Raw genomic sequence first — 27050 nt, forward strand, 5'->3', positions numbered from 1 at the left:
GGACCAAAATATGGAAAAATTATAGCTCTCAAAATGTGGAGATGCAAAAATTATTTTTTGCAACAAACAGCGTCTTTTAGTGTGTGACAGCTGCCAATCATAAAAATCCGCTAAAATACCAGCTATAAATAGTAAATCAAATCCCCCTTCATAACCCCCTTAGTTAAGAAAAAATAAAATTAAAAAAATGTATTTAAAAATGTATTGCGAACAACTGGCTAAGACGATGGTGCAGACAACAAGGATTCGGATTCCTGGACCACGGTGTGAATTACTTGTACGATGGACTCCTCGCCAGAGATGGACTACACCTCAACAAACCTGGGAAACACACATTCGCCAGAAGACTCGCTACACTCATCAGGAGGGCATTAAACTAGAAGAAGAGGGGACGGGAAGAAAAACATTAGACTCAAACAAAGAAGACCCAGGAAAACATACTCAGAAGGGAGGTAAGAACATTTCTAAAACAATCCACAGCGAGGAGATTGGAACAAAACAAAATCCTCTAAACTGCATGCTCGCAAACGCCAGGAGCCTGACAAACAAGATGGAAGAACTAGAAGCAGAAATATCTACAGGTAACTTTGACATAGTGGGAATAACCGAGACATGGTTAGATGAAAGCTATGACTGGGCATTTAACTTACAGGGTTACAGTCTGTTTAGAAAGGATCGTAAAAATCGGAGAGGAGGAGGGGTTTGTCTCTATGTAAAGTCTTGTCTAAAGTCCACTTTAAGGGAGGATATTAGCGAAGGGAATGAGGATGTCGAGTCCATATGGGTCGAAATTCAAGGAGGGAAAAATGGTAACAAAATTCTCATTGGGGTCTGTTACAAACCCCCAAATATAACAGAAATCATGGAAAGTCTACTTCTAAAGCAGATAGATGAAGCTGCAACCCATAATGAGGTCCTGGTTATGGGGGACTTTAACTACCCGGATATTATCTGGGAAACAGAAACCTGTGAAACCCATAAAGGCAACAGGTTTCTGCTAATAACCAAGAAAAATTATCTTTCACAATTGGTGCAGAATCCAACCGGAGGAGCAGCACTTTTAGACCTAATACTATCTAATAGACCTGACAGAATAACAAATCTGCAGGTGGTCGGGCATCTAGGAAATAGCGACCACAATATTGTACAGTTTCACCTGTCTTTCACTAGAGGGACTTGTCAGGGAGTCACAAAAACACTGAACTTTAGGAAGGCAAAGTTTGACCAGCTTAGAGATGCCCTTAATCTGGTAGACTGGGACAATATCCTCTGAAATAAGAATATAGATAATAAATGGAAAATGTTTAAGAACATCCTAAATAGGCACTGTAAGCGGTTTATACCTTGTGGGAATAAAAGGACTAGAAATAGGAAAAACCCAATGTGGCTAAACAAAGAAGTAAGACAGGCAATTAACAGTAAAAAGAAAGCATTTGCACTACTAAAGCAGGATGGCACCATTGAAGCTCTAAAAAACTATAGAGAGAAAAATACTTTATCTAAAAAACTAATTAAAGCTGCCAAAAAGGAAACAGAGAAGCATATTGCTAAGGAGAGTAAAACTAATCCCAAACTGTTCTTCAACTATATCAATAGTAAAAGAATAAAAACTGAAAATGTAGGCCCCTTAAAAAATAGTGAGGAAAGAATGGTTGTAGATGACGAGGAAAAGGCTAACATATTAAACACCTTCTTCTTCACGGTATTCACGGTGGAAAATGAAATGCTAGGTGAAATCCCAAGAAAGAATGAAAACCCTATATTAAGGGTCACCAATCTAACCCAAGAAGAGATGCGAAACTGGCTAAATAAGATTAAAATAGATAAATCTCCGGGTCCGGATGGCATACACCCACGAGTACTAAGAGAACTAAGTAATGTAATAGATAAACCATTATTTCTTATTTTTAGGGACTCTCTGGCAACGGGGTCTGTTCCGCAGGACTGGCGCATAGCAAATGTGGTGCCAATATTCAAAAAGGGCTCTAAAAGTGAACCTGGAAATTATAGGCCAGTAAGTCTAACCTCTACTGTTGGTAAAATATTTGAAGGGTTTCTGAAGGATGTTATTCTGGATTATGTCAATGAAAATAACTGTCTAACTCCATATCAGCATGGGTTTATGAGAAATCGCTCCTGTCAAACCAATCTAATCAGTTTTTATGAAGAGGTAAGCTATAGGCTGGACCACGGTGAGTCATTGGACGTGGTATATCTCGATTTTTCCAAAGCGTTTGATACCGTGCCGCACAAGAGTTTGGTACACAAAATGAGAATGCTTGGTCTGGGGGAAAATGTGTGTAAATGGGTTAGTAACTGGCTTAGTGATAGAAAGCAGAGGGTGGTTATAAATGGTATAGTCTCTAACTGGGTCGCTGTGACCAGTGGGGTACCGCAGGGGTCGGTATTGGGACCTGTTCTCTTCAACATATTCATTAATGATCTGGTAGAAGGTTTACACAGTAAAATATTGATATTTGCAGATGATACAAAACTATGTAAAGCAGTTAATACAAGAGAAGATAGTATTCTGCTACAGATGGATCTGGATAAGTTGGAAACTTGGGCTGAAAGGTGGCAGATGAGGTTTAACAATGATAAATGTAAGGTTATACACATGGGAAGAAGGAATCAATATCACCATTACACACTGAACAGGAAACCACTGGGTAAATCTGACAGGGAGAAGGACTTGGGGATCCTAGTTAATGATAAACTTACCTGGAGCAGCCAGTGCCAGGCAGCAGCTGCCAAGGCAAACAGGATCATGGGGTGCATTAAAAGAGGTCTGGATACACATGATGAGAGCATTATACTGCCAATGTGCAAAAAAAAAAGGCTATAAGAAGCCACAGCCAGCTCACCAATCCAGGCAGGTGCACGGAACATCATCTTGGACTAAGATGGATATACATAACGAAGTAAGGAAAGCGTTCCAGCTCCATAAAATTCAAATGCTTTATTTCTCCATTAAAAATTGGTGTAGTACAAACAGTCCTTGCCTTAGCGCAAAAGTCCAAGTACAGAGTACATGCGACGCGTTTCGATCGTACCCGATCTTAGTCATGCATTGACTAAGATCGGGTACGATCGAAACGCGTCGCATGTACTCTGTACTTGGACTTTTGCTCTAAGGCAAGGACTGTTTGTACTACACCAATTTTTAATGGAGAAATAAAGCATTTGAATTTTTTGGAGCTGGAACGCCTTCCTTACTTCGTTAAGCATTATACTGCCTCTGTACAAATCCCTAGTTAGACCGCACATGGAGTACTGTGTCCAGTTTTGGGCACCGGTGCTCACGAAGGATATAATGGAACTATAGAAAGTACAAAGGAGGGCAACAAAATTAATAAAGGGGATGGGAGAACTACAATGCCCAGATAGATTAGCGAAATTAGGATTATTTAGTCTAGAAAAAAGACAACTGAGGGGCGATCTAATAACCATGTATAAGTATATAAGGGGACAATAAAAATATCTCGCTGAGGATCTGTTTATACCAAGGAAGGTGACGGGCACAAGGGGGCATTCTTTGTGTCTGGAGGAGAGAAGGTTTTTCCACCAACATAGAAGAGGATTCTTTACTGTTAGGGCAGTGAGAATCTGGAATTGCTTGCCTGAGGAGGTGTGATGGTGAACTCAGTCAAGGGGTTCAAGAGAGGCCTGGATGTCTTCCTGGAGCAGAACAATATTGTATCATACAATTATTAGGTTCTGTAGAAGGACGTAGATCTGGGGATTTATTATGATGGAATATAGGCTGAACTGGATGGACAAATGTCTTTTTTCGGCCTTACTAACTATGTTACTATGTTACTATGTTACTATGTATTTATTTTCATTTTCCCATTAGGGTTAGGGCTAGGGCTAGGGTTAGGGCTAGGGCTAGGGTTGGGGTTAGGGCTAGGGTTGGGGCTAGGGTTAGGGCTAGGGTTAGGGTTAGGGTTGGGGCTAGGGTTGGGGCTAGGGTTGGGGCTAGGGTTAGGGCTACAGTTAGGGTTGGGGCTAAAGTTAGGGTTAGGGTTGGGGCTAAAGTTAGGCTTAGGGCTACAGTTAGTGTGGGGGCTAAAGATAGGGTTTGGATTACATTTTAAGTTGGGATTAGGGTTAGGGGTGTGTCAGGGTTAGGGTGTGGTTAGGGTTATGGTTGTGATTAGGGTTAGGGGTGTGTTGGAGTTAAGGGTGTGGTTAGGGTTGAGATTAGGGTTAGGGGTGTGTTGGGGTTAGTGGTGTGGTTGGGATTAGGGGTGTGGTTGGGATTACGGTTTCAGTTACAATTGGGGTTTACGCTGTTTAGGCACATCAGGGCTCTCCAAATGCAACATGGCATCTGATCTCAATTCTAGCCAATTCTGCATTGAAAAAGTAAAGCAGTGCTCCTTCCCTTCCGAGCTCTCCCGTGTTGCCAAACAGGGGTTTACCCCAACATATGGAGTATCATCGAACTCAAGACAAATTGGACAACAACTTTTGGCATCCAATTTCTCTTGTTACCCTTGGGAAAATAAAAATTGGGGGGGCTAAAAAACATTTTTGTGGAAAAAAATTGATTTTTTATTTCCACGGCTCTGCATTATAAACTGTAGTGAAACACTTGGGGGTTCAAAGTTCTCACAACACATCTAGATAAGTTCCTTGGGGGGTGTAGTTTCCAATATGGGGTCAATTGTGGGGGGTTTCTACTGTTTAGGTACATTAGGGGCTCTGCAAACGCAATGTGGTGCCTTCATACCTTTCCATCTAAGTCTGGATTCCAAACGGCGCTCCTTCCCTTCCAAGCTCTGCCATGCACCCAAACGGTGGTTCCCCCCAGATATGGGGTATCAGCGTACTCAGGACAATTTGGACAACAACTTTTTGGGTCCAATTTCTCCTGTTACCCTTTGGAAAATACAAAGCTGGGGGCTAAAAAATATTTTTTGTGGAAAAAAATTATTTTTTATTTTCATGGCTCTGCGTTATAAACTGTAGTGAAACACTTGGGGGTTCAAAGTTCTCACAACACATCTAGATGAGTTCCTTGGGGGTCTAATTTCCAATATGGGGTCACTTGTGGGGGGTTTCTACTGTTTAGGTACATTAGGGGCTCTGCAAATGCAATGTGACACCTGCAGACCATTCCACATATTGGGTATCAGCGTACTCAGGACAAATTGGACAACAACTTTTGGGGTCCAATTTCTCCAGTTACCCTTGGGAAAATGCAAAACTGGGGGTAAAAAAATAATTTTTGTGGAAAAAAAAAATGAATTTTTATTTTCACGGCTCTGCATTATAAACTGTAGTGAAACACTTGGGGGTTCAAAGCTCTCACAACACATCTAGATAAGTTCCTTATGGGGTCTACTTTCCAAAATGGTGTCACTTGTGGGGGCTTTCAATGTTTAGGCACATCAGAGGCTCTCCAAACGCAACATGGCATCCCTTCTCAATTCCTGTCAATTTTGCATTGAAAAGTCAAATGGCGCTCCTTCCCTTCCGAGCTCTGCCATGCGCCCAAACAGTGGTTTACCCCCACGTATGGGGTATTGGCGTACTCAGGACAAATTGTACAACAAATTTTTTTAGTCCATTTTCTCCTGTTACCCTTGATAAAATAAAACAAATTGGAGCTGAAGTAAATTTTTTGTGAAAAAAAGTTAAATGTTCCTTTTTTTTTTAAACATTCCAAAAATTCCTGTGAAACACCTGAACGGTTAATAAACTTCTTGAATGCGGTTTTGAGCACCATGACGGCAGTTTTTAGAATGGTGTCACACTTGGGTATTTTCTATTATATAGACTGTTGTGAAATTGGATTCTGGGCTCCCCCGGTGGCCACTGGTGGAATTGAACTTGTGTGCATCATCCTCTCTGTTCACCTGTTCCCATCAGGATGTGGGAGTCTCTATATAACCTTGCTCCTCTGTCAGTTTCATGCCGGTCAACAATGTAATCAGAAGCCTTTCTTTGCATGTTCCTGCTACTAGACAACTCCCAGCTAAGTTGGACTTTCGTCCTTGTTTGTTTTTGCATTTTGTTCCAGTTCACAGCTGCTGTTTCGTTACTGTGTCTGGAAAGCTCTTGTGATCTGAAATTGCCACTCTGGTGTTATGAGTTAATACTAGAGTCTTAAAGTAATTTCTGGATGGTGTTTTGATAGGGTTTTCAGCTGACCATGAAAGTGCCCTTTCTGTCTTCCTGCTATCTAGTAAGCGGACCTCGATTTTGCTAAACCTATTTTTCATACTACGTTTGTCATTTCATCTAAAATCACCGCCAATATATGTGGGGGCCTCTGTCTGCCTTTTGGGGAAATTTCTCTAGAGGTGAGCCAGGACTGTATTTTCCTCTGCTAGGATTAGTTAGTCCTCCGGCTGGCGCTGGGCGTCTAGGGATAAAACGTAGGCACGCTACCCGGCCACTGTTAATTGTGCGGCAGGTTTAGTTCATGGTCAGTTTAGATTCCATCTTCCAAGAGCTAGTTCTTATATATGCTGGGCTATGTTCTCTCGCCATTGAGAATCATGACAATAGACCCTTCAAAATGACTTCAAATGTGATGTGGTCCCTAAAAAAAAATGGCATTGTAAAAATGAGAAATTGCTGGTCAACTTTTAACCCTTATAACTCACTAATAAAAAAAAATGTTGGTTCCAAAATTGTGCTGATGTAAAGTAAACATGTGGGAAATGTTACTTAGGCCGGTTTCACACGTCAGTGATTCCGGTACGTGAGGTGACGGTTTCCTCACGTACCGGAGCCACTGACACAAGTAGGCACATTGAAATCAATGCATCTGTGCAGATGTCATTGATTTTTTGCGCACCGTGTCTCCGTGTGCCAAACACGGAGACATGTCAGTGTTCGTGGGAGCGCACGGATTACACGGACCCATTAAAGTCAATGTGTCCATGTAAAACACGTACCGCACACGGACGATGTCCGTGTGCAGTCCGTGTGCCGTGCAGGAGACAGCGCTACAGTAAGCACTGTCCCCCCCACATGGTGCTGAAGCCAGCATTCATATCTTCTCTGCAGCAGCGTTTGCTGTAGAGAAGATATGAAAAATCCTTTTCTTTTGTTCTTTCTCGTGTTTAACATAAAGATCCCTGTCCCCACCCCCTGTGCGCCCGCCCGCTGTTATTAAAATACTCACCCGCCTCCCTCGCAGTGTCCTGTCCTGGTCGCAGCTTCTACTGTATGCGGTCACGTGGGGCCGCCCATTACAGAAATGAATATGCGGCTCCACCCCTATGGGAGGTGGAGCCGCATATTCATGACTGTAATCGGCGGCCCCACGTGACCGCTCATACAGTAGAAGGTGCGGCCAGGACAGGACACTGCGAGGGAGGCGGGTGAGTATTTTAATAACAGCGGGCGGGCGCACAGGGGGTGGGGACAGGGATCTTTATGTTAAACACGAGAAACAAAAAAAAAAAGGATTATTCATATCTTCTCTACAGCAAACGCTGCTGCAGAGAAGATATGAATGGCGGCTTCAGCACCACGTGGGGGGGACAGCGATTATCTCTAGCGCTGTCTCCTGCACGGTGCGTGTGGTACCCAGTCGGCACACGGGCAGCACACGTGTGCCGCACGTGTGCCACACTGATGTGAAACAGAAACGCACGGGCACACGGACACGGATAATTCCGGTACCGATTTTTCTGGTACCGGAATTATCTGGATGTGTGGGACAGGCCTTATTAAGTATTTTGTGTGACATATCTCTGTGATTTAAGGGCATAAAAATTCAAATTTGGAAAATTGTGAAATTTTCTAAATTTCCATTTTTTTTAACAAATAAATGCAGGTAATATCAAAGAAATTTTACCACTATCATGAAGTACAATATGTCTCAAGAAAACAGTGTTAGAATCATCAGGATCTGTTGAAGCATTCCAGAGTTATAACCTCATAAAGGGACAGTGCTCAGAATTGTAAAAATTGGCTTAGTCATTAACGTGCAAACCACCCTTGGGGTTAAGGGGTTAAGCATACAATGTTAGTGTTTCATATCACTACTAAACAGCTTAAGCCATGTGGAATATAATATATTGTTTGCTGATGTTTCAAACAAAACACACATGACTATGCAAATGGTTCTCATTCTTATACCATTGAGGATCCAAGATCACCTACGGAAAATATAAAATATCTCTGACGCTATCTCTGCACCCACAGAAGACTCTTCTTCATGTATAACGTATAATATTCCAAGCCTATAACCATATGCTATATATTGTAACAAGGCAATACAACGGGAACTCATTCTGGCTATAAAGTAAAAATTGTTTGTTTTTCTGTCCATGGAAGAAGTTCCATACTGATTCCGATATGTATAAACTCAACATCCAGATTATTCTTATGATCATCCTATAAATAATGAACTTGACCTACAGTACAGACCAAAAGTTTGGACACACCTTCTCATTTAAAGATTTTTCTGTATTTTCATGACTATGAAAATTGTACAATCACACTGAAGGCATCAAAACTATGAATTAACACATGTGGAATTATATACTTAACAAAAAAGTGTGAAACAACTGAAATTATGTCTTATATTCTAGGTTCTTCAAAGTAGCCACCTTTTGCTTTGTTGACTGCTTTGCACACTCTTGGCGAGCTTCAAGAGGCAGTCACCGGGAATGGTCTTCCAACAATCTTGAAGGAGTTCCCAGAGATGCTTAGCACTTGTTCGCCTTTTGCCTTCACTCTGCGGTCCAGCTCACCCCAAACCATCTCGATTGGGTTCAGGTCTGGTGATTGTGGAGGCCAGGTCATCTGGCATAGCACCCCATCACTCTCCTTCTTGGTCAAATAGCCCTTACACAGCCTGGAGGTGCGTTTGGGGTCATTGTCCTGTTGAAAAATAAATCATGGTCCAACTAAACGCAAACCGGATGGAATAGCATGCCACTGCAAGATGCTGTGGTAGCCATGCTGGTTCAGTATGCCTTCAATTTTGAAGAAATCCCCAACAGTGTCACCAGCAAAGCACCCCCACACAATATCACACCTCCTCCTCCATGCTTCATGGTGGGAACCAGGCATGTAGAGTCCATCCGTTCATCTTTTCTGCATCGCACAAAGACGGTGGTTGGAACCAAAGATCTCAAATTTGGACTCATCAGACCAAAGCACAGATATCCACTGGTCTAATATCAATTCCTTGTGTTCTTTAGCCCAAACAAGTCTCTTCTGCTTGTTGCCTGTCCTTAGCAGTGGTTTCCTAGAAACTATTTTACCATAAAGGCCTGCTGCACAAAGTCTCCTCTTAACAGTTGTTATAGAGATGTGTCTGCTGCTAGAACTCTGTGTGGCATTGATCTGGTCTCTAATCTGAGCTGCTGTTAACCTGCGATTTCTGAGGCTGGTGACTCGGATAAACTTATCCTCAGAAGCAGAAGTGACTCTTGGTCTTCCTTTTCTGGGGCAGTCCTCATGTGAGACAGTTTCTTTGTAGCGCTTGATGGTTTTTGCCACTGCACTTGAGGACACTTTCAAAGTTTTCCCAATTTTTCGTACTGACTGACCTTCATTTCTGTTCTGTTTAGATTTCACATAAAAAAATTGTACCAAATAAAGTAAACAAAAATTAAAAAAAAAAAAAATTCCCACAGAGAGTACCCCCCTAATGACGAAAAGTCAGGGACCCTCAAGTCTCAGAATCACACGCTGAATTTTTATAACATTATAGAATTTCAAAAACGGTCATTTTTGACCAACAGAACAGCAGGGTTAAAGTAATGATGGCCACTCGTTTTTCTTTACTTAGCTGCGTTTTTCTTGCCATAATACAAATTCTAACAGTCTCAGTAGAACTATCAGCTGTGTATCCACCAGACTTCTGCACAACACAACTGATGATCCCAACCCCATTTATAAGGCAAGAAATCCCACTTATTAAACCTGACAGGGCACACTTGTGAAGTGAAAACCATTCCCGGTGACTACCTCTTGAAGCTAATCAAGAGAATGCCAAGAGTGTGCAAAGCAGTCATCAAAGCAAAAGGTGGCTACTTTGAAGAACCTAGAATATAAGACATAATTTCAGTTGTTTCACACTTTTTTGTTAAGTATATAATTCCACATGTGTTAATTCATAGTTTTGATGCCTTCAGTGCGAATGTACATTTTTCATAGTCATGAAAATACAGAAAAATCTTTAAATGAGAAGGTGTGTCCAAACTTTTGGTCTGTACTGTACGTGGTAGAAATATCATAAGTATTTTGCATTCATTTTTAATACAAAAACGTAGTTGTAAAACTATAAATATATACAGAATATGAGATTTTTGTTCAGTTCCTTAGTCACTTCCAGTTTTGGCTCTGACCAAATGTTAATGAATGGGTATTGATTAATTATTTTATGCATCAACCCATATATATCAAGCTCTTTGTTCCATTTTTGGGGGGGATATTTTGTAATTATGCATTACACTGTGTAGTTCATTTGATATGGAGGTGATACCATTGAAAAAGATGATACTTTTGGAAATGGAATAATTTAGAAAAAAAGTTCCTGGGTCTAGCTCCTGCTACATATTATGGCACCCGGAGTGTTTTGATTCCCTCCTGAATAGTGACCTTATGTGTCCAGTGCTATAGGCTTCATGCGCTCAGTAGCTCAGTCTGGATCGTTTTGTATGTGGGCAGCGGAGTAATTCCTGCTACTGTGCAGGTCAATCAGTAAACGTTAGTGCGCAAGAAACAGCGTTCAAGTTTTGTGTTATAGGGGGCCTAAATGTATTTTTGTGATTTTTTTTTTACTGGATATGATGTAAAGGACATAATAAAAGTCCGCTACTGACTAACATTAAAAAAAAAACATTTCAGCATTATAGGGGCTAGGGGTTCTCAAAGTTTATGGGCTAAATATTCTATGTTTCAGGTTATTAAAGTCTATGGACATGTCAATGTACATCACGGTGAAGTGAACTCCATATGGAAAAATAAAATCACATGACAATTCCGCTTTTGTGCTGTCTGAGCATGGATATCTTTCGGCATGGAGAAATAATTCAGTTTTTTTATTTCTTGATTTTGGAACCATTTGATAAATGAGATGTCGTTAAGAAATGAAGAAGAAAAGATAAAGGAAAGAGCGCTTGCGAATAGATTTTTAACTTGGATGAGAAAAATTAAGCTGATAGTTTTCACTTTACAATGATCACACTAGTTCTCCATAATGCTATTGCTCCTAGAATAAGGTCTAGATTACATGGTCATCAATTATATGTCACGCAACGTTTTACGTTTTTAGAGCTGGAGCACTTTTTTGGTGACACTCATGCATATGTGTATAGGGAGAGACCTGTCACTCCAGGGCAGCGGCCAAGGAGAAGTCACCGCAGACTTATTTGTCCAACCAGGTTTTAGTGTGCCTCAGTCCCTGGTGGCTCATTTAAAGCATATTTTTCTCGGAAACCGCAGCATTTCAGAGTCAAAGATATCTGGCTGAGATCATACAGTCACGACTGATATTTGCTGCCCGTGGATAAGGTTCACTTTTACAACATCAGATTTTTTATTTAGTACCTATATGCATATTTTTTTATTCTTGACCAAGGAACAGCAGAGTGACGCATTCATTTATCTTCTAGTTGGAAGTAGCTATTGTTTTTTTGAGCTAGTTATCCTTACGTTGTAACATTATGGAAAATGAATATGATATAATCTAAATCTAACATTTGAGAAGCCATTTCTTTTCAAACAACATATCTCTTGATTTGATAAATGAGCAGGCTAGGGCAGTTAACAAAGAAATTAATATGGAGAGATAAAAGGGAAGTATCTTTAGCTTTTTTATCATTTAATCTTTAATGAGAATAATTAAGTTGATTGCTGGCTTTTCACACTTAATAAACAGATATAAATTAATTATACAGTAGTATAATAGTGATTGCTGAAAGTCTGAAGTTGTGTCATACATTTCAATGAATTCAATCAGCAGCATAAATATAGGGGGTGTAGGGGGTGTAGGGGTCGCCATCACACCAGGCACCATTTAGAAGGTTCCAATTTGTATAAACCTTGTGCCACATTGGTTATTTCAGCCTTTGGTCACAAAAGATTTGTACGACATAAACCACTTATATACTTACAAATTTATACTCTGATATTTCCACTTAAATATGCTAAACTTAGAGCATAGATTCCCATGGATTCTTATTGCCAGGCAGAAGCTGAAAATCACCATGGTCAATGCCTCAGCTTTATAAAAATGTAAAGGGTTTGTCTCATGATCATGACATTTACGCACATCTACAGGACCTAAATAAGTTTATCAATGGAGAAAACAAAAATTAGGCAGCTTCTAAGTCAACCTGTTTGTAATGACTCTATATAATATGAGTTTCACTTTTTGTATTGAAGAATTGAAGTAAATTATCTTTTTGATGATATTCTAATTTAATGAGAAGCACTTGCATTTATGGCATATCGTTAGACGGCATTACCGCTTTTAACTGACCAGACAGCTGTTTGAGAATGTTTGTTAGGCCGACATGCACACTTGGCCTGACTGAGTATGTATAAGAAGGAAGATAGCTTTCTGTTAACTGCTTATCACTCATGAGACCAAAAGGATCAGGAGTTATAATTCAACATGCCCAGTCATTCTTGATCCCTACTTCATCTGTCTAGGTAAAGTCAGGAGGAACCCTGGTGATTAAATGGTGGGTGGTCCATCAAAATCAACAAATTCATCTGACAAATCTAGCTTGCATTTCCACCAGTACCTTATCTGTACAATTATTGTTGGTGATTCATTAATCATGTCCAGCCAGGGGAAGACATACAGTTGTGCTTAAAAGTTTATATACCCTGGCAGAATTTTTGCTTTCTTGGCATTTTTTTTTTCAGAGAATATGAATGATAACGCCAAAACTTTTTCTCCACTCATGGTTAGTGATTTGGTGAAGCCATTTACTGTCAAACTACTGCGTTTTCTCTTTTTAAATCATAATGACAACCCAAAACATCCAAATGACCCTGATCAAAAGTTCACATACCCCATTTCTTAATACCTTGTAATGCCCCCTCTAACATCAATGACATCTTGAAGTCTTTAGTGGTTGTCGTGGATGAGGTTCTTTTATTTTCTCAGATGGTAAAGCTGCCCACTTTTCTTGACAAAAAGCCTCCAGTTCCTGTAAATTCCAGGGCTGTCTAGCATGAACTGCGCGCTTGAGATCTCCCCAGAGTGGCTCAATGATATTGAGGTCAGGAGACTGATATGGCCACTGCAGAGCCTTCACTTTGTTCTGCTGTAGCCAGTCACAGATCCACTTTGCCTTGTGTTTTGGATCGTTGTCATGTTGGAACGTCCAAGTACATCCCATGCGCAGCTTCTGGGCTAATGATTGCAAATTTGCCTCCAGTATTTGCTGATAACGTGCTGCATTCAACTTTCCTTTAACTTTGACCAAGTTTCCTGTGTCTTTGTAGCTCACACATCCCCAAAACATAAGCGACCCACTGCCATTCTTTACAGTAGGAATGGTGTTCCTTTCATCATAGGCCTTGTTGAATTCTCTCCAAATGTAACATTTATGGTTGTGGCCAAAAAGTTACATTTTGGTTTCATCACTCCAAATTACCTTGTTCCGAAAGTTTTGAGGCTTGTCTCTGTGCTGTTTTGCATACTGTAGGTGAGATACTTTGTGGCATTTGTGCAGTAATATCTTTCTTTTGGAGACTCGACCATGCAGCCCATTTTTCTTCAAGCGCCTCCTTATTGTGCATCTTGAAACAGCCACACCGCTAGTTTTCAGAGAGTCCTGTATTTCAGCTGATGTTATTTGTGGGTTTTTCTTTGCATCCCAAACAATTTTCCTGGCAGTCGTGGACAAAATTTTTGTTGGTGTACCTGACCGTGGTTTTGTTTTTAGAGAGCCCCTGATTTTCCATTTGTAAATCACAGTTTGAACGCTGCTGACTGGCATTATCAATTCCTTGGTTATCTTTTTGTATCCCTTTCCTGTGTTAGGGTATGTGTGTAGGGACCGCAGGTAAAGAAGGATGCAGGGACAAATAGGAGCCAGAAAGCAAATAGCGTTTTTAACTTTCTTTTTAACTTCCAACCAAAAAGATGACAAACGTTTTTCCACGCAGGGAACTTATATACAAGAACACAATCTCGCAGTAAATCCTAATTACTATATGACCGCCCTGAACTATACCCGTAGAACGCGGCAGCGCCTCACTAGTGACTCCCTACTAAGATAAAGTCAACAACGGTCACTTATCAGTGCTGGTTCAGCGATGTAGTCCTGACGGTGAGGCTCCGACAACGCCGTAGTCCTGATGGCGGAGGAAGGAGGTGTCTTCTGGCGACGGGCCCAGGCGTAGAGTCGAGTCCAGAATGTCTTTTGCGGTGCTGCGTTCCCTCCTGCAGGCGGATGTTGATCCGAGGTAACAGCCTCCCAGTCCAGAGAAGAGTCTTTTTGAGGAGGATTAGGAGAATAATCAGTATCAGTCACAGCTGAGACGAAACCATGCGAGTCCGTAGCACTCTCTGGCAAGGTGCTCTCAGGGAGCGCGGTAATACTGTCCCTGAGCTAGTCAGCACTACCCCTCTGCCTGGGGGGTCGCTGACGACGAATGCGCCTCTTTTTGGGAGCTCTGGTAGTTGCCCGCAGTGTCTGTTGCACGTTTTCCCCCTGCTTCCAGCAAGTCTCACTGCGGCCTGCACACTCACAACAACTGCACTGCAGTTTCCTCTCCTCAGAGATTTCCCGCGCTTCTCTGCCCCTGCTTTCGAGCGCTTTGCTTTTTATCCTCTCCTCTCCCTGCGTCACTCTTCCTCCTGTCACATGAGCCTGGCTTCCCATGCACCCCTCAAATCCGTCCCCCGGAACCCCGACTCCCGGCAACAATGGTTCCACCCGTCTGCACAGCTCACCAGGTCCCTGTCCCCTACATTCCCCCACCCTGTATGCTCGCCAGTCCCTGGGCGAGGCCTTCGCACTGACAGGTCGCCCACCTGACGGATTGTTCCACACTTGGGTCTGTCTGGTGTGTAAGTCAGGACTGTAGCGAGTTGGGGGTCTACCGGCAGTAGAACGTTCAGAACGTCGTGGCTCGGGTCCTTGTATAGGGGGTGTTGGGGAAATGTCGTCAGCGGAAGAGTGACTGGTCAGGGGTAGTGTAGTAGTCGAGATAGGGGGAGTATTTTGACGCCGTTCTTCTTCTTCATCATCTTCTTCATCCCACCAATGGTTGTTGGGGGATTCAGTCGTAGGTGGCTCTTCCCTGATTGCGGATTCCGGGGTGTCCGAGTCAACAGAGCGACACAACCGGAGCATGTTGCGATGAAGAATGCGAGTACCTGTACTTCCGAGGGCCTCAGACTGCACTTCATATACAGGTCCATGCGGGTCTATACGGCGAAGCACCCGATAGGGTGTTTTTTCCCAACGATGGTCTAACTTGTTTTGCGGTCTTTGCTCTCGAACGAGTACTCGATCACCTGGCCGGAACTCTGGGGGTTTTGCTGTAGGGGTGCTCCGATGCTCCACTTCCCGAATTCGAGTGTGTACCAGTCGGTGTAAGGTCTGCAGCCGATGCCGATGATCACGCACCCACGAAGCCATCCCTGTTCGGGGGCCTTCTTCCTCCGAAGACAGTTCCAGATCTGTCATGCCTTTTCCTGGGCGCCCAAAGACCACTTCATACGGGGTGCGTCCTGTGACTTGATGAACTCTATTGTTGTAGACCCACACTAGGTCCGACACATACTCCGGCCAGCGGGCCTTCTGATCTTGTTCTAGCGCACGCAGCATTTGAAGCAAAGTCCGGTTAAACCGCTCACAAGCCCCATTTCCCTGGGGATGATACGGTGTGGTGCGTGACTTATCAATGCCGTAGAGGCGATGCAGCTCTTCCATGACTTTGCCCAAGAAACAGGCGCCTTGATCCGAATGTATTCGCCTCGGACAGCCGTAAACTTGAATAAAGTTCTTACAGATAGCGCTCGCCGCCGACTCAGCTGTCTGATCACGGGTAGGGGTGACTACCGCGAATTTTGAAAAATGATCTACCATAACGAGGCAGTGTTCGTAGCCTTGATGCGCTGCTCCAATGGTAATGTAGTCTATCATTAATACTTCAAAAGGGGCAGACGTCGTGATGCTCTGCACAGGCGCCCTTTCCTCCGGTGACTTGGTTAGCTCACATTGTCGACATTGTCTACAGGCAGTTTGTACTTCTGCAAGCAGCCGAGGATGATAGAACCGAGTTTGCAGCCACTTAAACGTCCTCTTCACTCCGAAGTGTGCCCCGGACTCATGAGCTTCTTTAGCAACTGCGGCCACCACGGGCCCTGGTAAGACCATCTGCCAGGTCGGCTCGGAATCTGCCTGAGCCATGGTTAAGTGGCATAAGAGCCCGTCCTGAAGAGTTAGGCGCTCCCACTGCCGCAGAAGAAGGTTCAGGTCTGACGGGAGAGTTTGTCCAGGGCTTCTCACGGGCAATAGACCATTCGTTATCCACTGTCACAATGGAGCTAGTTCCTGGTCTTCCTGTTGCAGCCGTATCCATTCGTCCCGACTCTGAACCAACAGTCCTGTAGCCGTTCCGTTCCCGGTCTGTTCCCGGCTCACAGCCGTCCGAGTAGCGCCCCCGATGGCGTAGGGGATTTCTTCTCCCTCCAGCTCCTCATCTCGGTTAGTCCTTGGGGGATTCTTCCGCAGACGAGATAATGCGTCAGCATGAACATTCTCCGCTCCTCGCTTGTAAAGGATACGGTATCTGTACTTGGCCATCCGGGCTACCCAGCGCTGTTCTAGGGCACCCAATTTTGTATTTTCCAGATGTGCCAATGGGTTATTATCCGTGCGTATCAGCACCTCGGAACCGGCCAGGTACTCAGCGAACCGCTCCGTCATAGCCCACACCACGGCCAGCAGCTCCACCTTGAAAGAACTGTAATTGTCTGGGTTCAACTCAGAGTCATGAAGAGACCGACTCGCATAGGCGATCACTCTCTCCCGCCCATCCTGAACCTGAGACAACACAGCCCCCAATCCCTGAGAGCTGCCGTCGGTGTGTAGGATGAACGGTTGCGAAAAGTCCGCATAAGCCAACACCGGCGGCTCCATGAGAGCTGTCTTCAAGTCCCGGAACGCTGCTTCTTGTGACTCCTGCAATTGTATCTTCTTTCCCCGTTCCTTGGGGGAGCTTCCTTTCAGCAGGACTTGTAGATTGTGAGAACGGCGAGCAAAATTCTTCACGAAGTGCCGGTAGTACCCAGCGAGGCCCAAGAACGCCCGTACATCCTTAGCGGTCTCCGGTGTGGGCCACTCCTGGATTGCAGCAATCTTCTCCTGCGATGGCCGGACTCCTTCGGCGGACACCACATGCCCCAGGTACTCGATCTGTTCCCGGAACAAGTGACACTTCTGGGGCTTCACCTTAAGCCCGTATTTCAGCAACCGGTCTAGTACCTGTTCCAGTCGGCACAGATGTTCCTCGAATGTTGGGGCGTAGATGATGATGTCATCCAGATAAATGAGAGTGGCCTCGAAGTTCAAATCCCCCAGACACCGCTCCATTAATCGTTGGAAGGTGCCTGGAGCGTTGGCCAGCCCAAACGGCATTCGATTGAACTCAAATAGTCCCATGGGAAGGATGAACGCTGTCTTAGGACGATCTGCTTCTGTCATCGGGACCTGCCAGTATCCGCTGGCTAGGTCTAAGGTGGAAAAATATTTGGCCCGACCCAGCACGGAGAGAGACTCCTCGATACGGGGAAGTGGATAAGAGTCTCGGACGGTGCATGCATTTAGCTTACGATAGTCCACACAGAACCGGAGCGTGCCGTCCTTTTTCCGCACCAGCACGATCGGGGCAGCCCACGGGCTCTGACTCTCGCGGATCACTCCCTTTTGTAGCATCTGGCCTAACAACGTCTTTACTTCCTGGTACATCTGCGGGGGAATCTGTCTGTACCACTCCCTGATGGGCACTGTATCTCCGGTCGGAATTCCATGTTCGATGGCCGTGGTACAGCCAAAATCATCTTCATGTTGCGCAAACACTTCAGCATAGTGTCCAAGGAGCCGCTGCACTCGCGAGACTTGTGATGGATCCAGACCCGGTAATTCTGCTCGCATATGTTCCAGAATAGTTTGACCTTTTCGGAACGCTATCAGCTCAGGATCCTGTGTAGACCGGACACTGACCATCCAGGGATCAGGGGAATCCACCTTTAACTGTAAAGTATCTGGAGGAGGCATCACTTCTAACGGTCGTAACACTTTGGCCATCTCACTTCGGACCCGTAGCACGACATCGTGTTCGTCCACATTCACACATCGCACTGGTACGGCCCCATTTTTAACAGTAGCCAGAGATCGGGCCACCAGCAGTCCTGTGGGCAAAGGGGACGTAAAGGTGGGCTCAACCTGCACTTGCACTCCTTCCAGAGGGATGCGAGCTCGGATGGGCAGGGATATAACAGTCTGTCCTGGGGGAAACGTCACTTCTGCTGTCGGGGAGGTGATTACTTTCCCTAGTATGTCTCCCTCCTGAAAGGTCTCTTGCACACGGACTTCCCTCACTAACTGTCTGAACACGGAGCCTTGAGGTGTACTGGTCCCCCACTGATTGAGTGTCTCTTGTGTGGTCTCCCCTAACAGCAAACTGCCAAAGTCCTTCAATACATTCATCCCCAAAGTCACGATATGTTGTGGGCTGGGATCCCCCCGCGTCAACACAACCCCCCGGCGGCCCAGGTCTTTCCCACATAAAGATATTTGCATCCAGGTGACCCCTTCCACTGGGATGGGCAGCTGATTGGCGGCCTGCAACCGGATTACGGGGCCCCATTGGGGTCTGACTGACACAGGGAAGTGTTTTCTAAAATAGGCCTCGGGCATCGTCGTGACTTGAGATCCGGTGTCCACCAGACAACGTACAGCCCGCCCTTCAAACTCTGCCCAAACCAGGGGGCAGCTGGCAACCAAATTTTCAGGACTTTCACCACCCATCCGCGGGGATTCTGACTCCGAGCGTCGTCCCCTTAGCTCGGAGTCCTCTAGTTTAACGGCAGCCGTGACGAGGCCCTCCCTCTCCGGGGGCACTCCCGTGCGAAATGTCCTGCCTCCCCGCAACCATAGCAAGCACCGGGGACCGGATAATATCCTGAACGAGTGCCACGAGCTGGACTCCCAGACCCTTGCCCCCGGGGTAGCTCCCTTGGGCTTCGCGCATTTTTTTTAACTTCGGCCAGTTCCTCTCGGATTTGTTTGAGCTCCTGCCGCATCTCCTGAACCCACGACGGCTCACCCCCTCCTGGTGCAGCGGTCTGGATAACCCGAGCCTCTCCTGTCAGGACCGTCACCCCCCTCTCTTGCTCCCGGGTGCGGGCCTCATTGCCTATGTCGGAGAAAGTCAGGCGCGGGTCGACCCGCACTCGTTCACGTAGAGCCTGTTTGGTCAACTCATCCCGCAGTCCCGTCACCAGTTGGTCGCGCAGGGTCACGTCAACATGTCCCATCCCCATACCATCTTTCCGCACGATTGCAATGTTTAGCTCTTGCAGAGCATTCATGTACTGAGTGACAGTCTCGCCCTCTTTTTGTCGCCGTCCAAACAACCGGGCCCGCAGCTCTCCCACGTCGGTGGGATCCCCGTGCGTCCCCTCTAACACATGTAACACCCCGGTAAAAGTATTCCGCTCTGTGGGGGGTCTCAACATCACTGAATCCCGAGCCTCTCCGTCTAAGGCCATAATGGCCACCTCTGCTTCCAGGGCTGGGGTCATAGGATGCATTCTCAACAGCCCCCTCATCCTTTCAGTCCAGCTCCACAACAACATGTTGCTCCCATTAAACTTGGGCAAATTGTTTAACATGGCCCCCAATGAGAGAGAAGCTCTAGGCCCAGCCCCATCCTCCGTATCTTCTGGCTCCTTCTTTGGATCCTGCATCCTGCCGACTACGCCAAATGTAGGGACCGCAGGTAAAGAAGGATGCAGGGACAAATAGGAGCCAGAAAGCAAATAGCGTTTTTAACTTTCTTTTTAACTTCCAACCAAAAAGATGACAAACGTTTTTCCACGCAGGGAACTTATATACAAGAACACAATCTCGCAGTAAATCCTAATTACTATATGACCGCCCTGAACTATACCCGTAGAACACGGCAGCGCCTCACTAGTGACTCCCTACTAAGATAAAGTCAACAACGGTCACTTATCAGTGCTGGTTCAGCGATGTAGTCCTGACGGTGAGGCTCCGACAACGCCGTAGTCCTGATGGCGGAGGAAGGAGGTGTCTTCTGGCGACGGGCCCAGGCGTAGAGTCGAGTCCAGAATGTCTTTTGCGGTGCTGCGTTCCCTCCTGCAGGCGGACGTTGATCCGAGGTAACAGCCTCCCAGTCCAGAGAAGAGTCTTTTTGAGGAGGATTAGGAGAATAATCAGTATCAGTCACAGCTGAGACGAAACCATGCGAGTCCGTAGCACTCTCTGGCAAGGTGCTCTCAGGGAGCGCGGTAATACTGTCCCTGAGCTGGTCAGCACTACCCCTCTGCCTGGGGGGTCGCTGACGACGAATGCGCCTCTTTTTGGGAGCTCTGGTAGTTGCCCGCAGTGTCTGTTGCACGTTTTCCCCCTGCTTCCAGCAAGTCTCACTGCGGCCTGCACACTCACAACAACTGCGCTGCAGTTTCCTCTCCTCAGAGATTTCCCGCGCTTCTCTGCCCCTGCTTTCGCGCGTTTTGCTTTTTATCCTCTCCTCTCCCTGCGTCACTCTTCCTCCTGTCACATGAGCCTGGCTTCCCATGCACCCCTCAAATCCGTCCCCCGGAACCCCGACTCCCGGCAACAATGGTTCCACCCGTCTGCACAGCTCACCAGGTCCCTGTCCCCTACATGTGCACACGTCAGGATTTTGTCAGGATTTTCTCAGGCTTTTTCATCAGGTTTTGGAGCCAAAACCAGGAGTGGGTGATAAATGCAGAAGTGGTGCATATGTTTCTATTATACTTTTCCTCTAATTGTTCCACTCCTGGTTTTGGCTACAAATCCTGAGGAAAAAGCTTGACAAAATCCTGACAAAATCCTGACAAAATCCTGACAAAATCCTGACAAAATCCTGACAAAATCCTGACATGTGCACATACCCTTATACAATTCAACTACCTTTTCCCATAGATCCGTTGACAATTCTTTTGCCCATGACTCACAATCCAGAAACGTCAGTGGCTGCATGAAAGATGCAAGAGTCTGTCTGGATCCCAGAAACTCACTCAGTTTTTATGCACACGCACTGATTACAAGCAAACAGGTCACAGGTGAGGATGTCAAACCCATTTTCTGTGCATGTTATCAGGCTATGATTTAAAAAGAGAAACCACAGTAGTTTGACAATAAATGGCTTCACCCAACCACTAACCATGAGCGGAGAAAAAGTTTTGGTGTTATCATTCATTTTCTCTGAAAAAAAGCCAAGAAAGGAAAAATTCTGCCGGGGTATGTATACTTTTGAGCACAACTATAGAAATAACCACACATGCATGTTGCTCTCTTTTGAACTATAAGAAGGTTTCTGGCTCCATAGGCAACAATTCCCATAGGATGCATTTAATAAGGCAATACATCTCCTATATAAAGCTGTGGGACATGTGGAATTCAAGTCCCAGGTGTGGAGTGTGGAGTGGGGACTTGAATCACATTTTTTGCCTTTTGATTTTCATCAGTCATAAAGGGAATCTGTCACCAGATTTTGTTACGTCATCTAAGAGCAGCATAATGTAGGCAAAGAGCGTCTGATTCCAATGATGTATCACTTAGTTTGCTGGTTTAGTCTTTGTGACACAATCAGGGTTCTTAGATGTAGCATGTGGCAGAGCTGAGAAAGCTAATCCCACCCACACCACAGTTCTATATATACATTGTCTATTGACAGTGAACGGCTAATCACAGGAGGGTGCGTGGTCAGACTAGGGCTCACATGCTGCTGCAGTCCAGCAGTGATTATCTCCTAGTGATAAAACCTTCATTATAAGTAAACAGCACAGAGTTTAATAAGTGACAAATCATTGAATTCAGTGTTTTAATCCCTACCTCATGCTGTCCTCAGATTACAGAGCAAAAATCTGCTGTCAAATTACCTTTAATCCACCTTTATTTATTAGGGAATATGATTAGATGAAGAAGTATAAGGGGAATATATATATGTGGGACCCCCTCTGTAAGCCAGAGCATAAAGCATCTAAATTATTCAAAAACACGTTCTGGACAGTTGATTGTATAAAAATTTGGAAGTTATATAAATGGATTAACATGTTAACAAATATTAATACTTTCTATTTCTGTACACTAGAAAAATTGTAATGACTGTGGCTGTCTTATCTCATTATAATTAGTTCATCTATTTAAGCTTCTGGGTTTAGGCTCACTGCGGAGAGAAGGATATAGACAGAACATCGTTTCATCCCAATGTGAGAGGCCGGCATTTTACGCATTCAGATGGTTTTCATTTGAGCTCAGAGCACAATCTTTTAAAATGCGGATTATAGATTTGCGTGAATGAAAGACGATCGATATGTGAGCAGTAAATCTGCTAAATATCTGACATAATCTTGTATCATCATCCTTTTACTTTGCTTCATTTTATCTCTCCTGGCCTATTGGTATTGTAGAAATTATTCTTTAGAAAGAACTACATAATAAAATATAGATTCTTCTTTTTTAAGATATCCTGGTAGTAAGCCAGTGACAGTTTTAAAGGGAACCTGTCACCCCAAAAATCGTATATGAACTAAGGCCACCGGCATCAGGGGCTTATCTACAGCAGTCTGTAATGCTGTAGATAAGTAATCCACCGACATAAAGCACTATTTAAAGCGATAAAGTAAATGACCACAATAAAACTTAACATTTACTAATATTTCAAATAAAAAGTGTACACTACAACATACACACGACCTAAAAACACGTATGACTGCAAAGGTACAGGGTGCACGAAATCCCTGATACACCAACTATCTGTGCCCTACCTTGCCGCAGAGGTTGGCACCCTAAATCCTTCGCAATGGCGCCCCGCTCAACGTAGGCTCTCCCTACCTGACCTTAATAGGCCCTATCGTGCAGAAAAACAGATCAAACAGCAGACCATGCAATTCAGACAAACAGATGTGTAGAATCGTCACTAAAGATTATGTGCTTTTATATCGCACAAGGGCCTGTGCAGAAAGCGTGCTTCATCAATTTGTAAGATATTGCACACTTAATTAAACATTGCACATATCCCCAAAGGCCCGTCCAAACAAATGCGTTGTTACCACCACTAGTTTGGTTTGTTTTGGGCACTGTTGCCTTGTACCTGCATGAGTCCGACAAGGTGTTTTTTCTGGGCCGAACAAAGTCCAGCTCACCATGGTCGACATCCTTGGAGACTCAGAGCCTGGAGCCGCTGTGTCAGGGCGTAGCAAATCAAAGAAGAAATGAGGAATCCAGCTCAACGAGGTAGTGAAAAAAACTTCTTTCTTTATTCACTTGAAGATATATTCAGTGGAGGATAAAACATCAGCGATTACAAAAGATAAAATGCGATATCAACGCGTTTCTGGTGACCAAGCACCCTTAATCACTGGGCACTGTTTCTGTGTACCTACATTAGTCTGACAGGGTGTATTAGGGTCAGACGATGAGAGTGGGGGCACCATTTGCGCAGGATTGTAGGGTGCCAACCCCAGCAGGTAGGCAGGTTGTTTCTAGGCACAGTGCAGGGGTGTTTATGACAACTATATGGAATATGTGCAATAACTAGTGAACATGCGATTACTGTGATATCAGTCAACGCATTTGTTTGGACGGGCCTTTGGGGATATGTGCAATATTTAATTAAGTGTGCAATATCTTACAAATTGATGAAGCACGCTTTCTGCACAGGCCCTTGTGCGATATAAAAGCACATAATCTTTAGTGACGATTCTACACATCTGTTTGTCTGAATTGCATGGTCTGCTGTTTGATCTGTTTTTCTGCACGATAGGGCCTATTAGGGTCAGGTAGGAAGAGCCTACGTTGAGCGGGGCGCCATTGCGAAGGATTTAGGGTGCCAACCTCTGTGGCAAGGTAGGGCACAGATAGTTGGTGTATCAGGGATTTCGTGCACCCTGTACCTTTGCAGCCATACATGTTTTTAGGTCGTGTGTATGTTGTAGTGTGCATTTTTTATTTGAAATATTAGTAAATGTTAAGTTTTATTGTGGTCATTTACTTTATCACTTTAAATAGTGCTTTATGTCGGTGAATTAGTTGATTTTTGTTGGCACTTATATTTGATCTTTGTGTGAGTTTTTAAATGCTGTAGATAAGCCCCCGATGTATCCTGAAAGATAAGAAAAACAGGTTAGACTATACTCACCCAGGGGCGGTCCTTGTTCGTTTCGGGTCCGATGGGCATCGCAGTCCGGGTCCGACGCCTCCCATCTTCATACGATGACGTCCTCCTCTTGTCTTCCTGCCGCCGCTCCGGCGCAGGCGTGCTTTGTCTGCCCTGTTGAGGGCAGAGCAAAGTACTGCAGTGCGCAGGCGCCGGGCCTCTCTGACCTTTCCCGGCGCCTGCGCGCGCACTGCAGTACTTTGCTCTGCCCTCAACAGGGCAGACAAAGTACTCCTGCGCCGGAGCAGTGGCAGGAAGACAAGAAGAGGACGTGATGGTATGAAGATGGGAGGCGCCGGACCCTGACTGCGACGCCCATCGGACCGGACCAAAGCGGGACAGCCCCTGGGTGAGTATAATATAACCTGTTTTTCTTATCTTGCAGGTTACATCGGGGGCATATCTACAGCATTACAGAATGCTGTAGATAAGCCCCTGATGTCGGTGGCCTTAGTTCATATACGATTTTTAAGGTGACAGATTCCCTTTAAATGAAAATTAGTTTAGTGCCTTTTAATGTTGCTTTATCAGGTAGGGAGGGATTCTTCTGTCCATACAATAACGGTCATAAAAGAATGTGATTTATGGAACTTACTCGATGGATGCTCGATGCTATCGCATTGGAAGGGCGGTAATGTCACAATGGGGGCAGGCATGCGGCTCTGTTGTTGCCTAATGGCATCCTGTGATAATCTAATGACTTTTACATCAGGGGACTCATGTGCTTGACGCCTACGCTTATATGCTTTGTTTTTGTACCAGTGATGCTGTTGCTCTTCAAGAGTCTCATTTGCCGTTTGTTGTCTATGACATTGTGCCTTTGCTGCTTTCATTGTCATTGGCGTACTTTTTATGAGGAGCCATGTTGGCGTTGATATTTGCTTTTTAAAGGGATTTTCCCTCGAACAAAAGTTTATTTTAAAAATTGTCTGTGTCTGACCGTGTACCAAACATACAACAGTTCCTGGGCAGGGGAGGAAGCAAAAGACAATACTGACTTTACAGCAGGAGATCACAGAGGATACATTTTGTGAGGTTAAATATTTTTTAAAAACAGTCAGGGAAATATTTTACCTCACAAAATGAATTCACTCTGATCCCCTGCTGTAATGTCAGTGTTATCTTTTGCTTCCTCCACTGCTCAGGAGATGTGGTATGCTCCGTACCCGGTCAGACACAGTCAATTTTTAAAATTAACTTTCGTTCATGGGAAAACCCCTTTAATGTGACCAGCTTCCTCTGCCTGTAGACACATCATGCATCTGCCACTGGGATCAGCCGAATGATTCACTGGACCTGCACGTAATTCGTGCAGGTGCAGTAAATCAGACCGCCGCCATTTTTGCACAGACAGATCACGGCGGTCACATTAAAACTGCGCATGCACTCCTCCAGTACAAAGATGGCGGCAGTCAGTGAATCATTCGGCTGATCCCGGAGGTGGTGTGTTCGCGGCGGTGTTCCACTGGTGGTACCATGCAAGAGGCTGCATGTGTGTGAGTGTGTGAATGTGAGAGTGTGAGTGTGTGTTAATGTGTGTGTGTGTGGTGTGTATGGCATATAGAGTGTGTGTGTGGTGCAACAGTGTTCCGCTGTTGTTGTGTGAGTGTGAGTGTGTATGAGTGTGTGTGCGTGTGGTGCGTACGGCATATAGAGTGTGTGCGTGGTGCAACAGTGTTCCGCTGTTGTGTGAGTGTGAGTGTGTGTGAGTGTGTGTGTGTGTGGTGTGTATGGCATATAGAGTGTGTGCGTGGTGCAACAGTGTTCCGCTGTTGTTGTGTGAGTGTGAGTGTGTGTGAGTGTGTGTGCGTGTGGTGTGTACGGCGTATAGAGTGTGTGTGTGGTGCGACGGTGTTCCGCTAGTTGTACTGCGCAATAGGTTGGTACCAACAGCAGTTTCCATATTGAGACACCCATCACTTGGGTGTCCCAATATGGCGGACGGCGAACTTCCTCCGCTTGGGATACGGTGATTTCTGGACAGAACAGGAAATTAAAACATTACAAGACAATTATATAAATAGATATATCCCAAATTGGAAAATGTAGGACTATTGGAAATATCAGGGGAGTTCTAAGAACATAAAAAAGGTTGCAGTAGTTTATTTGCTGTATAATAAAATGTTCTGGAAATAAGTTAAATAAGATAATATAATGTTCTTAATATAAAATTTGAATAAACTGTATAAGCCCATATGCCATGCCACAGTGACCACTTTATATATGTTCCCCTACTATAATGTTAGATGAAGGACTTTTTTTCTTATAAGTCATGCCATAAAAACTCTACTAAACACTTTGTCCAATTTAGGGCAATCACACAATTCCACATCTGTCTAGTGCATACAGTGATGGCCGAAAGTATTGGCACCCTTGAAACTGTTCCAGAAAATTAAGGATTTCTCCCAGAAAATTAATGCAACTTAAAATGCTTTGTTACACACAAGTTTATTTCCTTTGTGTTTATTGGAACAACACAAAAAACAGAGAAAAGGCAAATTTTACATAATTTCACACAAAACCCCAAAAATAGGCAGGACAAAATTGCTAGCTTAGTATTTGGTTGTACACTCTTTGGAATAAATACTTGCAATTAATTGCTTCTTATAGCCATCAACAAGCATTTTACACCTCTCATCTGGAATGTTGGACCACTCAAACTG

The 27050-nt window shown here is 44.6% G+C and overlaps 1 protein-coding gene and 1 long non-coding RNA gene across 3 annotated transcripts in view; one reads left to right on the top strand and one right to left on the bottom strand.

Annotated features, from left to right (window-relative positions):
• The window catches only part of TRPM3 (transient receptor potential cation channel subfamily M member 3), a 1089849-nt gene that overhangs the window by 334941 nt on the left and 727858 nt on the right, over nucleotides 1-27050 (top strand). The gene's annotated exons all lie outside the window — the stretch shown is intronic.
• Nucleotides 1-27050, bottom strand: part of LOC143816387 (uncharacterized) — a 73158-nt gene that overhangs the window by 43632 nt on the left and 2476 nt on the right. The gene's annotated exons all lie outside the window — the stretch shown is intronic.

The sequence above is a fragment of the Ranitomeya variabilis genome, chromosome 1 (genome assembly GCF_051348905.1).
Source record: "Ranitomeya variabilis isolate aRanVar5 chromosome 1, aRanVar5.hap1, whole genome shotgun sequence".
Lineage (NCBI taxonomy): Eukaryota > Metazoa > Chordata > Amphibia > Anura > Dendrobatidae > Ranitomeya > Ranitomeya variabilis.